The sequence below is a fragment of the Acipenser ruthenus genome, chromosome 12 (genome assembly GCF_902713425.1).
Source record: "Acipenser ruthenus chromosome 12, fAciRut3.2 maternal haplotype, whole genome shotgun sequence".
NCBI classification, from domain to species: domain Eukaryota; kingdom Metazoa; phylum Chordata; class Actinopteri; order Acipenseriformes; family Acipenseridae; genus Acipenser; species Acipenser ruthenus.
The window spans coordinates 26,508,188-26,524,088 of record NC_081200.1 but is presented as its reverse complement, the minus strand read 5'-3'; the positions used below and the strand labels follow the sequence as shown (position 1 = coordinate 26,524,088).

The following is a 15,901-nucleotide window of genomic DNA, read 5'->3' as shown; positions in this document are numbered from 1 at the left end:
GGTGCCACATACTGCACACTGGCTTTCTATAGAAATGTCAGAAGAGAAAGTGAGCTGTGTTTTCAAAGGTTTCATTGAAGTTGCACACTGAGTCAATCGTCCGTGCTCACAGCTTTATAGAAGGGATACTGGCTTTACAGAAAAATAGAAACATGAGCAATGCAGGGTATGTATTCCCAAAGCGCAGGGAACAGAGCAGCTTCATGGGCATATAACACCGTGTAACAAATTTTTTTTTTTTTTTGGTTCCTGGGTAGTAAGTGTTATTTCCTAATTGCTTATGCCTCAAAAGTATAGAAAATGGCTATTATTCCCCACAAACTTTGCTTTTGTGACCAGGACAGTGATATTTTGAAATTTACCTATTTTCCAGAAAATTCCAGATAGATTCAGTGCTGAGTAAACTTGGAGTAACTTCTAGAACTTTCTAGAACTTTCCAGTAATATAAATAGTAGTATAAATACAGGGGCTTTAAGCCCACCAGTTCAGTTTAGTTCCAGCTGCCTAAGTGGATACATATCTGCATTTTTCTGAGATGGCATCAAGGTCATAGGAGACTTCAAAATGGTGGCATTCCTGATGGGTCTCCAAGGCGGTTTTACCAAGTTTCCCTGCTATCTTTGCCTTTGGGACAGCAGGGACACCAAGGCGCACTACCACAGGCGGGACTGGCCACAGCGGACCGAGTTCTCTGTGGGGAGGAACAACGTCAAGTGGGAGCCACTGGTGGACCCCCGGAAGGTGCTGATGCCACCACTGCACATCAAATTGGGCCTTATGAAACAATTTGTCAGAGCTCTAGATAAGGAGTCGGCAGCCTTCAAGTACCTTCAAGACTTCTTCCCTAAGCTGTCTGAGGCAAAGGTCAAAGCCGGTGTCTTCGTCGGACCACAGATAAAGAAGATCCTGGAGTGCAATGAATTCCTCAAGAAGCTCACTAGTAAGGAGAAAGCGGCTTGGAACAGCTTTGTCGCAGTGGTTCGGGGCTTCCTGGGCAATCACAAGGCCGAAAACTATGTGGAGCTGGTTGAGACTCTGGTGAAGAACTACGGCACAATGGGCTGTAGGATGTCCCTCAGTCCATATCCTTGATGCTGATCTTGATAAATTCAAGGAGAACATGGGAGCGTACTCGGAGGAGCAAGGCGAGCGCTTCCACCAGGATATACTGGACTTTGAACGCCGCTACCAAGGACAGTATAACGAGAACATGATGGCAGACTACATTTGGTGGCTGATTCATGAAAGTGATTTACAGTATAATCGTAAATCTCGAAAAACTACTCACTTCTAAATCTTTTGTACTCATTTTTGTATTACTTTAGTATAAATACATGTTAATTTGGATTCATATGTTGTTTTTTTCTGACTTTATGTGAACGAAAAGACACAAATTTGCCCATTTTCTCATTGGAAATAGGTAAATTTCAAAATATCACTGTCCTGGTCACAAAAGCAAAGTTTGTGGGGAATAATAGCCATTTTCTATACTTTTGAGGCATAAGCAATTAGGAAATAACACTTACTACCCAGGAACAAAAATTGTGTTACATAGTGTAATCATTTGTTTCCACCTCAATGAGTATGTATGATGCTGGCGCTTACTAATATAAAAACACTTGATCTGGCCTATTTTACATATGTCTGACAGGTAACTGGAACTGAAGAGAGTGCCTGAACCCATTACAAACACAGACTGATCTGGAATTTAAAAACAATTGTAATATTTGTGCAATTCCAATGAGAACCACTCAAAATGATTTCCAGCATCATAAAAAGGTAAGGGGATCGTTTGAAGCAAAAATACAAAAACGGGTTTTATAAACTGCTGGCTTCAAATAGGCCTTTCTTGTCTGATTCACTCAGACATTCTCAAAATACAGTATGTGTGTCAGGTGTCAGTGTTGCTTTGTTACAGGTAATAGTACCCCAGATTGCTTCACATGTGCAGCAAGGAACGTAAGTGTCAGTCTCAGGTGGGATCCTATTACCTGTCACAGAGGAACTAAACTTTTAGTATTGTGGCAGGATACAGGTGTCACCTGAATCAATGTGAAAAGAAAGACCAGCACAAAGGTTCCTGTGATAAAGTTATAATTATGAAAAAAGAAATCTTCTAAAGCCTTTGTTTTGTTTGACTGTGGGGAGGCCCCCTGTACAATAATTGGTTCATCACAAACCAGACTGGTACTGAGGAGATGTGATTGACATCAGATGATAGGCCTCAAGACCTCAGCTTTGGTTGGCACACAGAAGCTGAGTGAAGCATAGACCACACTGGATTAGTTCCAAACAAGTATGTCAGTGCATTATTAAAGTAAAAAGTAAAGTTTTGTATGTCAGGCTAATTTTGTTTAGAAGTAGATTAAAAATACATTTTCACAAAAAAAACTGTTTGTCGTCATTGTGTCTTATTACTCAAATTATATATATGAACTTCTTGGTGTGTGTGTGTGTATATATATATATATATATATATATATATATATATATATATATATTAATTGAACTTCTTGGTATTTTCTGTGTTAAGGTTCTTTTTATCTGACTTCAAGAGTTGCTTTTCTGTTCTAATTGCTTGCTATAAACACATGCAACCCAGGCTAGATCAGTCAAAGTGTGGGTTACAGTTACACTGTGCTTATGTCCCAAGTAAAACAAAACAAACAAACAAAGCAACTGGGTGAAAATTACAAAAGCAAATGACAATGAAAGGGGTGCTTGTGATAAAAACATAGCACAGTGTTACAGAATATCAAGCTGTGCTTAATGACTATAAATAAACTATATAATGCAGGATTTAAAAGATTGAGTAGCACTACTTAAAAATGTCTTGAGTAATTATCTTTACATTTTCAAAACGTCATAACTGATTGAGTATATGTAGTATGTTTCAAAATTTCCAAAAGTGTAAATCTGCTTAGGTTTTGTATTGCAACCTAAATGTGATCTCAGTTCTAGGTTAACTCAACATTAGTTAACAAGCTTTGGAAATAAACCCCTAAGTATAGTGAACTAAACCAGATTTGTAATGTCAACAGTTGTCAGCATTAGTTCCATGAGTGCTTTTCAAGAAGCAAATTAACTTTTGTCGCAATAACAGTTCCTCCCTTATTCAGCCAGTCAGCCTCTAGATGTGACCTTTATATGACATGAATTTATCATCATCATAATTGATTATGTTTCACATCATTGTTCCAATTGCATTCATCGTGTGCTCAGTTTCCAGTCTGCCAGGGCTTCACCTTTCAAAGCTGTGCAAAGCTGCAGGCAGGTGAGCTTGGGTGATAAATGATATCTGCAAAGGGGCTTGCCTTTATATGCCACAGATGGCACATGAATGAAAAGGCACCAGAGCTTGCAAAGATATTGAACACATTAGCACAGTAATCACAATTCCTTCCTCACTTGATAGAGTTGCTGATGTAAATAGTGCCACTATTTAAATAAAGATGCAAAAACCACACCGGTAATAAACATTTATTTAAAGAGTAAGTGGCTTTCACTGTTCCCCCACCCTTTTCTTCTAATGAAAATAAAAGACTTTAGCCTTTTAAAAGCTCTTTGTTTTAATCTCTGTTTAAAATGCACTGAAAGCCGTATGCTATGAATGTAGCGATACACTGAAGGACACAATATGATATCTACAGTATCACGATATGCATCACAATACATGTTCTGGTCTTGATGGGATACTTGTATGATGCATACGATCAAATGATCATTTAATGATTGGATATTTTCTCAAAAGACAAAAATGAAATGGGATGAGAAGAGTATATATTCAACCCAACTATAAAACACAATCTTCATTCAAGAACAATTTGGTGAACTACAATAAGCTCTGCTGTGCTTTTGTCTTGGATCACGATACAAATGGGATATTTAATGGAATGAGCGATGCAATGGATGTTTGATTTCTTGGTTCCATAATTTAAATAAAATGATAAATGCTCACATATAGTGACAATTAAATACTGTTTTAGTTTATTTTCCTGATACATTAAAAAAAAAAGCTAAGTCTGTGTTAAGATGCTTTTACCTGAGCTCAGGAGATGCTCTTCAGTTCTTGTTGCCTGTTACATATTTTAGGCTAGATCAGCCAAACTGTCTTTTTGGAAATGAAAGCCAGAGTCATATATTGATCTGCATTTTTTTTTTTAAATCAAGTTTTTCTGTGAACTAAATGATGCTGGCACTTGCTAATATGAAGACACAGCTGATCTAGCCTGGTTAGAAAACTGGAGAGCAGTTAAACTTAAACGGGAACCATAACACTTAAAAATTAAAATAAACCACAGCAAATATTGTTGGGTTTCCAGTATGTGATACAGAAGGTCAACAACATGTCAGCACAGGACCTTGTTTCAGTGCAGCAGTCAGGCTTAAGTCCTGTGCAGTCAAACGCTGTTGCCTCTGTTAGCCTGTAGCACACACTTGATGCTCCAGTACATGAATTAACAGGATAAAGAGACTAATCGTTTTTCCACTTTGCTTTGTTGGGATTATACTGATTTCATTGCTAGGTGGCGAGTGGAAGCTCCTGGTTATTAGAAACTCACACTACTTTCAGGACGACTCTCATTAAGTAGGCCTATAATATTTTAATGATCGAGAGCCAGCACTGTAAAACCGAACGATTAAGCCCCACCTACTCTATCAGTGTTGATAGGACCCGTTGTCACATGATTTAATGAAATGAGAAAGTCCATTTAGTCACAGTTCTTAGGGTTCTCCAGACAAGCTCAAAACAGTTCAAAGCCAGGTAAAGGCAGATATAAACAAAAAGATAATAACTCAAAATTGGAGCAAAAATATATCCAGAACCACTCATAATAACTGCCAACCCCTACACATGCAGATGAGACTTATTGATGCTTATCAAATGGCTCAATTTCCTAGCACGTGGTATTATAATATCCCTAAACAAGGTGAGTTCAGAAACTCAGGACTAGTAGGAGTCTCTAACACTAGTTATTGCCTTTCAGCTTAGCATTATACTAGCTGCACAGAGGCTAAGCAAACACAACTACGACTAACAACTCTATGAAATAGAGATACAATATTCTGTAGGTTTCTGATTCTTCTTAACAACTTCAAAGTAAAGCCTAATTCCTCAACCCTAAAAACCTGGAATCAGCTGCATAAACAGGTTGCTGCATGTTTTGGGGGAGTGGCTGTGTTTGTGGTATTTTCTACCAATATCTGTGTTTATGCAAATGGCAATTAGCATTTTTGTATTGTTGTTGCACGGTACTGCCAAGCCACACAGCTCAAACAACACTGCACATTAGTGGTTTTGTTTTTGACTAGAGGGATCAGAGAACACTGAAACACATTAGATTTCAACATAAGTGATTAAATATTACCTACAGGATATGCTTCTCAAAGATAGTTTGAAAACATGTGGAAGCTTTGGAGGTTATTTTCATTGTACCAGAGTCCATCAACACTTATTGCTATTATCATTAATCAGCCAGGGTAGCTTCATGTGTCATTTAGAATGTACCGTGCTCAGTGGCGTAGCCAGGATTTTCTTTTGGGGGTGGATGGGGATTTTTTGATTTTTTGGTTAATAACACTGACGTAGGAAGGATTTCATACCGGGGGGCGAGCAGTGGTGCTGGTGGCAAATCGCCTGGATTTCGTTTCTCGATTTTTGCACATGGCTGATATTTTCTTATTGTCCCACGTAGTTGAATAATTCATTTTGTGGGGGGTGGGGGTGGGGGGGTCAAATCCCTAAAACCACCCTCCAGCTACGCCACTGACTGTGCAGGTCCACAGAGGAGAAGTAACACACCTTTTTGGTGATGGGTTTAGGATAAGCTGAACATGCATATATAATAAACTAGTCTTTCCAGGTAAGATTTAGAAACAGAAGTAAATCAAGTTTCAGGACTTACCTGTAAGAGGAACTTTCTTTACCTCAGTCTCCAAGTCTCACGGTTTCTGAAACTGACAACACACATTGTCATAAACTTGCTACAGATTTCTATATTCTGAATACTATATGTTATCACTGCACGGTGTGCTTTCTAGATTATATTAACAAGTTGATGTTTTGGGTTTCTAAAATGCTTTAACTAAGATGTTAATAGAACAACGTAAAAGTGCCATTTTTACCAAGGCACAGCTGGAACGCCAAAGTTGCGTGGCAGGCAAATGGTTAACTATTGATAACGTATGATACATTGACACCCATTCTCCCTTATGCCCCAAATCCTAATGCACAGGAGAACATATTTCTCAATAATTCTGAATTTGTAAAAGTAAACCATCTGTGGCACAAAAACTCACCAGATTATCTCGAACAAAGGGATTTGTTTCTCATCACCACCCAGCTTGGTAAACAGTCATGCCTCCCTGGCACCAAAGAAAACGTAAACACTGGAAGTCCTTAGTTTATGGGAATGGAAAAACTATACAGCTTTATGTTTTACAGATTAAGAGTCAAGAAAATATAGGAACCTGAACTGTTTTAACTAAACACAGAAACCACTTTAGTATTCTGTAACAAACAGTGTTTTATAAGGATTTTCTCAAAGCCTTTTTTTCTCATAATATTAAAACCAAACAATACAAATTAGGATGACTTACAATCCCCTAAATGAAATGCTTCTGGAAACTAAATTCTGCAGTTCCATAAATCTTACTTGCCGCAGGTCTCACATGAGCAGTTTTGAAAGAAGCACATATTATAGCAAACATGTTTAATTTAAAATGATCTGGTACCATGCTAGGTTCAAGAAAGTTCTGTTTGCATGACTTTTCTGCCAGACAGAATTGGCAAACTAATGCCAACTTTGCACAGAGGAAAATGGCAGAAAGTACATGAAAGTAAAGCATGCAAACTGAAAGCTTGACAGGTAAGATGTATGACATTTTGTCATCAGCTTTTATTTTTCTATTTTGCAGTCTCTCTCTCTCTCTCTCTCTCTCTCTCTCTCTCTCTCTCTCTCTCTCTCTCTCTCTCTCTCTCTCCCCCCCCTCTCCAGTTGTAGTCAAAAGTTTGCATACTCCAATAGAAATGTATAATTTCTAGAAATTCCTCAAAAACAATTAATTATAGGAAAAATCTTTTGTAGCAAAAGTTTTGCTTTTGTGGATGAGGAAAAAAAGTTACAAGAAATCAATGTCTATAAGTATTTATTTCAGCAATTTGTAAAACTCTAATTCAATGCTAATTCAAAAGTATTCATACCCTGACAAAAAAAGTGAAATTAATAGCTAGTTGAGGCACCTTTAGCAATAACCTCTTTTAAACAATTAGGATATTTGTCAATAAGCTTTTGGCATGATTCTTTAGTGATTATTAGATAATTCAGAGGACTTCCATTGTGCACAACCTTCTTCAACACATACCAAAGATTCTCAATCGAATTTAGATCGGGACTTTGACTAGGCCATTGCAGAACCTTGATTTTATTCTTCTTTAACCATTCCGAAGTAGATTTTGATGTGCTGGAACGTCCAGTTGCACTTTAAACCAATTTTTGTAGTGGAGGGTTTCAGATGATTGGCCAATATCTTTTGGTATGCTATGGAATCCATTTTACCATGTATTGGAACTAAATTTCCCATGCCATTAGAGGAAAAAGCCCCATAGAAGGATATTACCACCTCCATGCTTGACAGTAGGTATGGTGTTCTTTTCTTTGTACGCCTCACCAAACTTTCTCCAAATGTAACGACTATCAGCGTGACCAAATAGCTTGATTTTTGTTTCATTGCTCCACAAAACCTTTGACCAGAACTCATAGCCATCATTCAAATGTCGTTTTGCAAACTTTAAGCGATTGTCCTTGTGACGTTTTCCTAAGTGTGGCTTTTTCCTTGGCTTGCGACCTCGACCTATGGTTGAAATGGAAATCCCAGTCCTACTTACTGAATATCTTTGGCAGTCAATCTTGGATTGTTATTAACCTTCCTCACAATTCTTTTATCTGTTCTTGGTGAAAGAACCTTCTTTCTTCCAGACAGGGAGCGTTGTGACAGTATCATGAGTCTTGTACTTCTTGATAATAGAAATAATAGTTGAAATTGGGATACTCAGATGCTTGGAAATCTTCTTGTATCCTTCTCCAGCTTTATGACAATAAATAATTTCCTGCCTAAGGTCTTCAGATAGCTCTTTACTTTTTCCCATATTGACTTATTGGTAATGACAGCAATTATCCTATGCCTAACCCTTTTATACTCTCTAAGAACGCCCACCTACAAGCCAGCATTTTCTAGACTTTTCTAAAATTAGGTTCTGCATTATCATATTGAAATTTCTAGCACCTTGTAGACAAAACTATCATAGCATTAAAGGGTATGAATACTTTTGAATTTGCATTTTGGGGGTTTTGCAAAAAAAATTGCTGAAATAAATAATTGTAGACTTCTATTTCTTGTAACTTTTGCTACAAAAAAGATAATTTGTTTTTCATATATTTTCTCATACCTTATTAATGATATGCAATCAACCTACTCATTCATTATTTTGAGATATAGCCATGTAGCTGACCATTAAACATTGTTGGAGAGATATTTCTTTTAATTGATGTTAATGCCATTCCCAGCTAACATTAAAATGTGTGACTAGCTGTTATCAGCAGACCAGTGAAAGCACATGCAGACAAGGTGCCAATTGAAGAGCACAAGACTGGGAATTAAGCTGGTAATTGGAAGGGCAGAATGAATGAGACAGGTGTGTGATGTGAAAGAGTTTCCCTGGAGTGCTGAGTGTGTGGAGCAGTAGACTCATCAGGTAGTTTGATTTGTTTGTCATGTAAAGCTGTTTAAACACATATATTGTTCTACTATATAGTGGTTATCTACTGTTTGGTTAAAAAGCCTGTGATTAAAATGTTCTGCCAGGTAATAAAGCAAAAACTAAGCAACTTAAATGAACTCCAATGGCTAAAGGTGTAATAACAGTTGAGGGCCTGGTAAACATCTGTGCTAAAAGTGTTACTGTGGACCTGTGGAAGTTTAAAGGAGATTTCAAAATATTATTTTATATATGTAAAAAGGTCTTGACACACAAGCGTGTGTGTAAATATAATCTTGTATGTGTTGTAAAAGATTGTATTCCTTTGTTTTATATTTTTTTAATTTTGCTTCATTCATTTACATTACCATTTGCTCCTGCAGGAGCAGGAGGTAGAGAGAGAGCTTTAACAATGGAGGATGTGTGCCTACAGCTAAAATGACCTTACGTAAAGTAAACCAACAATGTCTGGTTTCAGAGTGTACAGAATGCTAAATAGTAAACATGACCTGGACATTTTAGTGTGGAATTGAGCATTATTGAGGGACACTGCAGTTTAAACTTTATTTAAAACCCTTTTCAAGCCGGCTTTGCTTATGCTGCAGCGATTTGTAAAACATTTCAAACGTTAAACCACCACACAACGACGTACAGTTTTCAGTCTCTGCTTCAGAAGTGCTCCTGGCTGAAAGGCTGTGTGTTTTCTGGACAGGGTTGAAGTGTACTGGCTCACAGGGTTGTGAGAGGAGGCTCTCATGACGTGTGCCAGCAGTGCCATTGCCACTCACCTTTCTTCAGCTCCAAACGGAAAGATGTATTCCTATCTGTATTTTGAAGTTTTTGCCAAAGCAGGAAATATTTTAAAAAATAATTGTGTATAATATAGGATGGGCTGGCTGGTCAGGTCATTGAAGAGCATTTAGAACAATACCCCTGAAGGAAGCACTGTGCTCAAGTTTATAATTATTGGTGATGCTTTTTTTATTTTCACCTTGGAAAACAATACTTATTATTATTATTATTATTATTATTATTATTATTATTATTATTATTATTATTATTATTACTATTTATTTCTTAGCAGACGCCCTTATCCAGGGCGACTTACAATCGTAAGCAAATACATTTCAAGTGTTACAAGTAATACAATAAGAGCAAGAAATACAATAACTTTTGTTCAAGCAAAGTAAAAGTGTGACAAACCACAATTCAATAATACAGCAGATAATGGTGATAGTTACATCAGGATAGGATTAAATAGTGATAGTTACATCAGGATATGATTAAATACAAAGTACTACAGGTTAAACACTTGGCAGATTACAGTATTCTGGAGTACAGGATTAAATGCAGTAAAATAGGGGGCAGATAAGAGCAAAATAAAGCACATTTACATGAAGGGTGATAGTGTCCCAAGATACAAACAGAGGAGTTCTACAGGTGCTGTTTGAAGAGGTGAGTCTTAAGGAGGCGCTGGAATGTGGTCAGGGACTGGGCAGTCCTGACATCTGTAGGAAGGTCATTCCACCACTGCGGAGCAAGGGTGGAGAAGGAGCGGGCTCTGGAGGCAGGGGAGCGTAGCGGAGGTAGAGCTAGTCTTCTAGTGCAGGCGGAGCGGAGAGGTCGAGTGGGGGTGTAGGGAGAGATGAGGGTCTGGAGGTAGCTGGGTGCAGTCTGGTCAAGGCATCTGTAGGCTAGTACAAGAGTCTTGAACTGGATGCGAGCGGTGATCGGGAGCCAGTGGAGCGAGCGGAGTAGTGGAGTAGCGTGGGCGAAGCGAGGCAGAGAGAACACCAGGCGGGCAGCAGAGTTCTGGATGAGCTGGAGCGGACGGGTGGCGGACGCAGGGAGGCCAGCCAGGAGGGAGTTGCAGTAGTCTAGGCGGGAGAGTACCAGGGCCTGGACCAGGAGCTGGGTAGCATAGTTGGTGAGGAAGGGTCGGATTCTTCGGATGTTGCTCAGGAAGAATCGGCAAGTGCGTGCCAGAGTGGAGATGTGCTGGGAATAAGAGAGGCAGGGGTCCAGGGTGACTCCAAGGTTCTTAGCTGAGGAAGAGGGAGAGAGTGTGGTAGATTCCAGAGGAACAGATAGAGAGATCAGAGGAGGGGGAGGAGGAGGGAAAGAAAAGGGGGTCAGATTTAGAGAGATTGAGTTTGAGGTGATGCGAGTGCATCCAGGAGGAAATAGCAGACAGACAGGTAGAGATACGGGAGGAGATGGTGGAGTCAGAGGTGGGGAAGGAGAGGAAAATCTGAGCATCATCAGCATAGAAATGGTATGAGAAACCATAGGATGCGATGAGGGGGCCCAGGGAGCGGGTGTAGAGAGAGAACAGGAGAGGACCCAAGACTGACCCTTGGGGGACTCCAGTTAAGAGAGGGTGAGGTGTGGAGGTTGCTCCACGCCAGGTTACCTGGTAAGTGCAAAAGGACTTAACCGGCTGAGTCCTTTGGTATGACTTTTATGTACTTTTGTTTCAAGAGTACTAATGTGGTATTAAAGAGTCAAATACAGGTAGTGGACAAAAAAATGGAAACACCTGGGTAAATGAGGGACACCAAGTATATTGAAAGCAAGGGCTTCCACACAGGTGTGGCTCATGCGTTAATTAAGCAAATAACATCCCAGCATGCTTAGGGTCATGTATAAAAATGCTGGACAGGCCTGGTTGCCTATTATTATGGCTAGCATGGCTGCAAGAGGAGAGCTCAGTGACTTTGAAAGAGGGGTGATTGTTGGGGCGCGTTTGGCAGGAGCTTCAGTGACCAAGACAGCTCAACTTGCTGATGTTTCATGAGCAACGGTGTCTAAGGTGATGTTGGCATGGACCGCTGAGGGAAAGACATCATCAGCAAAGGGCAACAGTGGGCGGAAGCGCATACTCCAGGATCGTGATATCCGTGCATTAATTCGAAGTGCAAGGCAAAACAGACGAGCAACTGCAGATCAAATGACTGCAAATTTCAACCTGGGGCGCGAGCAGCACAGTTTCATCAAAAACGGTCCGCCGATAGTGGGATACCATAGTGGCCCATGTCCTATTAAGTGACTTTACATTGGTGTTTCCATTTTTTTGTCCACTACCTGTAAATCACCTGCAACTGTACAAGTCAACTAACATTTATACCAAGCAGTAGCACCTGGATGTCCAGTTACTGTACAGTTGATCTTTCTGAGCAGATCTTATTGACAGTTTGTTTGCTTTCACCGAGGGTTGTTTTAGTCACAGGGGCATGCATTTCCTTTCCCTTTGAATGTTGCCACATCTGTAGGACAAACTGGTATAATCCTGCTAATATACAGTAACAGGAGGTTATGAACAACATTTTCAATCTCAATGATGGGTTAGGAAACAGAAATAACAAATATAAGATCAGTGTTTGTATAATAAATACAGAATACCTCATTTTAGAAACACTTTTACAAAAAAACAAAATATTATTATTATTATTATTATTATTATTATTATTATTATTATTATTATTATTATTATTATTATTAAACACTGGGGTAAATTAAATTGATCATAAAGTTGGCGGATCTCATTACTGACGTCAGTCAAATGATTAAAACAGGACCCCACCTTTCCATCATACTCAGAGACAGAAAACCACAAAATGACAGTACGTCTTTAACAGTTATCCAAGCCATGCTGTGTGTATATGTGGGTGCAAGAGCCTGTCACCCACTCCTAATAACAGAAATGTATTAAACACAATGATTTCATTCTTTATGTGGTTTACAGCACAACAAGCCACTGAGTGTTGGATTTCAGAAGGCTATTGTGTTGTTTAAGTCGCTGCTTAGTACTGTAGATTTGTATGGGCAAGTTTTCTGCATGATACTTTATTTTATCCATTTAAACATTTCTTAAATAACTTGAGTTAAAGTACTGTGAGTATGGACCAATGTTGCTAGGGCTATCGCAGGGATGGAAATAAGACTCCCATTGCACAGCAGTTTGATCTATTCCTGGTTTTACTATGAGTTTACTGTGAGACTCACTAGCTAATCAAGCATGTATTAAAAGCTGGAAAAACAAATGATCATGTGATATATTTATATAATGAAAAAATAAGCCACAAACCAGAAAGTTGACAGAGAAGAATGTTGGTCTATGGTAACTGGAGAACAGGGTTTGAACCTCAGTTTCTAACTCTATATATTGTGTTTCCCGCAGTACCTTACACGACCATGACCTTGTAAAATAAAGATGCTTTACAATGTGTATTCTTCCAATCAGCCTGTAATTGCATTTGTTTCTAGTTGTAAAATGCTCTGTATGTTATATGAGCCGGGGTGATTTCCTGGCTCCACTGTGGTTTGTTTCAATGAAAGTAATCCCCAAATGTTTTATTAATCATGGGAAATAGTTTGTCTTGCATTTACTAAAAACAAAAAGGCTGCCCTAGAGTTCACCTCTGTCTGTTTGCATATAACAATGCAGATGTTCTTGGTTATTCTTGGCACTTTTCCCTGGGAAGTTCCTTAGCACACTTGGTTTTACACTCCATGGAGTTAAGGTCAGAAGGTGCTGTGGTAAAATTTAGTTCAGAAACTATTTTAGTTTGAGATTGTCATTGTTTTCTGCTCAGGTTGCAGTCACATTACAGACGCATTACAAACCTGTGTGATTATATACTGATGCACAATGAAAACGCAACACTCAGGTCTAATGGATTTAATCAAACATTTTAAACCTAGCTATCAAACAAAATCACAGAAAATGTGAACAAAAACACAAGTTTTCAGTATGAAACGTGACACACTGTCAAAATGAAAACATTACAAAGTTAGTATCGGGTATGACCTCCCTGAGCATTAACACAATCCTGGCAGCGTTGACGCATAGACCTGATCAGCCTCTGGATAGACTGCTGTGGGATGTTCCGCCACTCTTCCTGTGCAGCTACAGACAGCTGGCGAAGGTTGGCTGGTAGCGATTGTCTCCTGTGGGTGGCACTGGCTATTTGGTCCCACAGATATTCTATTGGACTCAGGTCAGGAGAAAAAGCTGGCCACGGCAAGAATCTCAACATTGTTTTCATTCAGTCATGCAATTGTAATCCTAGCACTGTGTGGTCTTGCATTGTCCTGTCCTGCTGGAAAATCCACACTTCCGGATTGGCTTGCCTCAAGGACCGTCAATGTATCGCTGAGCAGTAAGGTTGCCCTCAATCTGCACCAAAGACGTTCTTGTGTTAAAGAAGATGCCTCCCCACATCATCACACTTCCACTGCCCCTCCGGTTGGCTTGAACAACGCAACAGTCAGCATAACGCTCACCACAACGTGGTGGGCCAGTGTGGTGACCCTCTGCCTTCCAGAACGTGGCCTGTCCATCACAGAGATGGTTTCCTGGGTTCTCTGCACTAGTCTGCTGATTGTTGAAGCAGACCATCTCATTCTCTGGACAACTTCTCTCACAGACAGGCCGTCTTCAATCATGCCGATAGCAACCAGGCAATCTTCATTACTCAAGCGGGGCATGGTCGTATCTTTCGCTGTTCTTGCGTTAATTAAAATCGTGTCTTTTCAAATGGCTAGTTATACAGATTCTTAATCGACTCATTTTGGCAATTTTAACTCAACTCAAATAACAAACACTGAGCACCTGTCATTTTTATGAAATCACATGACTTGAGCTCAGTATTTTGTTATCCCAATGGACAATCCCATACGGAAATTAAATATATATTTTAATATATGGAATTATATATTTTTAAACCTGAAATGTATTTATAATATATTTTCTTAATGACATGTTGCGTAAATATATTTATGATATACTATAAATGTATTTTGTAAATCAACATATTCACATTTATACATTTTATTTTTCTAAATTATATTCAAAATACATTGTAAAATATATTGTAAATAAATATATTCACATTAATATATTTAAAAGTGTATGCAGTGTTTTCAAACAATATATTTATATATTGCATATAATGGGAGACTGCGACGGTCAGGCAGCACTAAATTTAAAACAACAAGGCTTCATAAGTTTATCCATGTACAGCAGATAAAAACACAGACACTGTGATTTTAATTCGGTAAATAAGTTTATTCTTGACGGAACAAATATGGTCGTTAATCAATCTTTCTGCAGATACCGAAGTGTTACAGATACCTCATAAAAAATAACTGGCTAAGTCTAGTATTTAGAAGGAAAAAGAGAGAGGTCAATAACAATCAAGGACACAATAGGCTGTTCATATTTTAAGTCACCTTATATTTAAACTGTATGCCCACCAATATGAAAAAAAGAATGAAATTGTAAAAATGTATTTCCAGTTTATTAGTGGATTTTTCTTTTTTTTACTTTCATAGCTCTATTTTCAGCAACAATTCCATAGCTATTAATGAATTTTTAATTGGAAGCAGCAGTTTTTTGTAACGTCTCATAGTTTCAGAAGAACAATGTTAGTAGGTCTACAGAAAAGCAGTCCAAACACCTGTTGTAATGCAAACAGCCTTTTAGCATATGTTGAAAGCTTTTCATTTTTGTACTTGAGTGTTTTATATACACTGAATTTTTACAAAATGTTTATATATTCCGTTATGTTTAAAGATAGTAGTTATTTTTAAGTGAAATTGCGGAATTCCATTCCTTATTTATTTGTTTCATTTCTGTTTGGTGAAACACATGCAAAATACGATGTGTGTCCAGGCACTTTACATTATGTAATATATTGTGAATACATTATATAATACATGTTTAGTAAATATATTGAATAATACATTTCTAAAAATACATGGACAATATATTTTATATATTGTTACCGGAAATTATATTTTAAATATATGTAAAATATGTTTAAGCAAATACATTGTAAATATATTTTCCATATGATGAAAATGGGCCAATTTTGTAATATGTTAAATATATTTTATATAACGTTACATACATAATACATATATTTTTACATATATTTTATCATTCCCAAAGACTATGAGTTTTATATGAATAATATGTTTACAAAAATATATTTTATATATTGTAACACAGCAGGGAGGGGGTTAAAGCCTCCATGAGTGGAAAACATGTGTGGAATGCACATTTGTTTAGTTTAATTGTTTTGGTTTATTGTTTCATTGATTTGTTAATTGTTTTATTATTAATTATCCCCTGCACC

General features: G+C 38.1%; 1 protein-coding gene across 1 annotated transcript in view; it reads left to right on the top strand.

Annotated features, from left to right (window-relative positions):
- Positions 1–8,741: 8,741 nt before the first annotated feature.
- Positions 8,742–15,901, top strand: part of LOC117416971 (breast cancer anti-estrogen resistance protein 3 homolog) — a 103,012-nt gene continuing 95,852 nt past the window's right edge. Inside the window, exon 1 of the mRNA XM_059034721.1 lies at positions 8,742–8,756. The gene's annotated coding sequence lies outside the window, so the exon portion shown is untranslated. The remainder of the gene's footprint in view (positions 8,757–15,901) is intronic.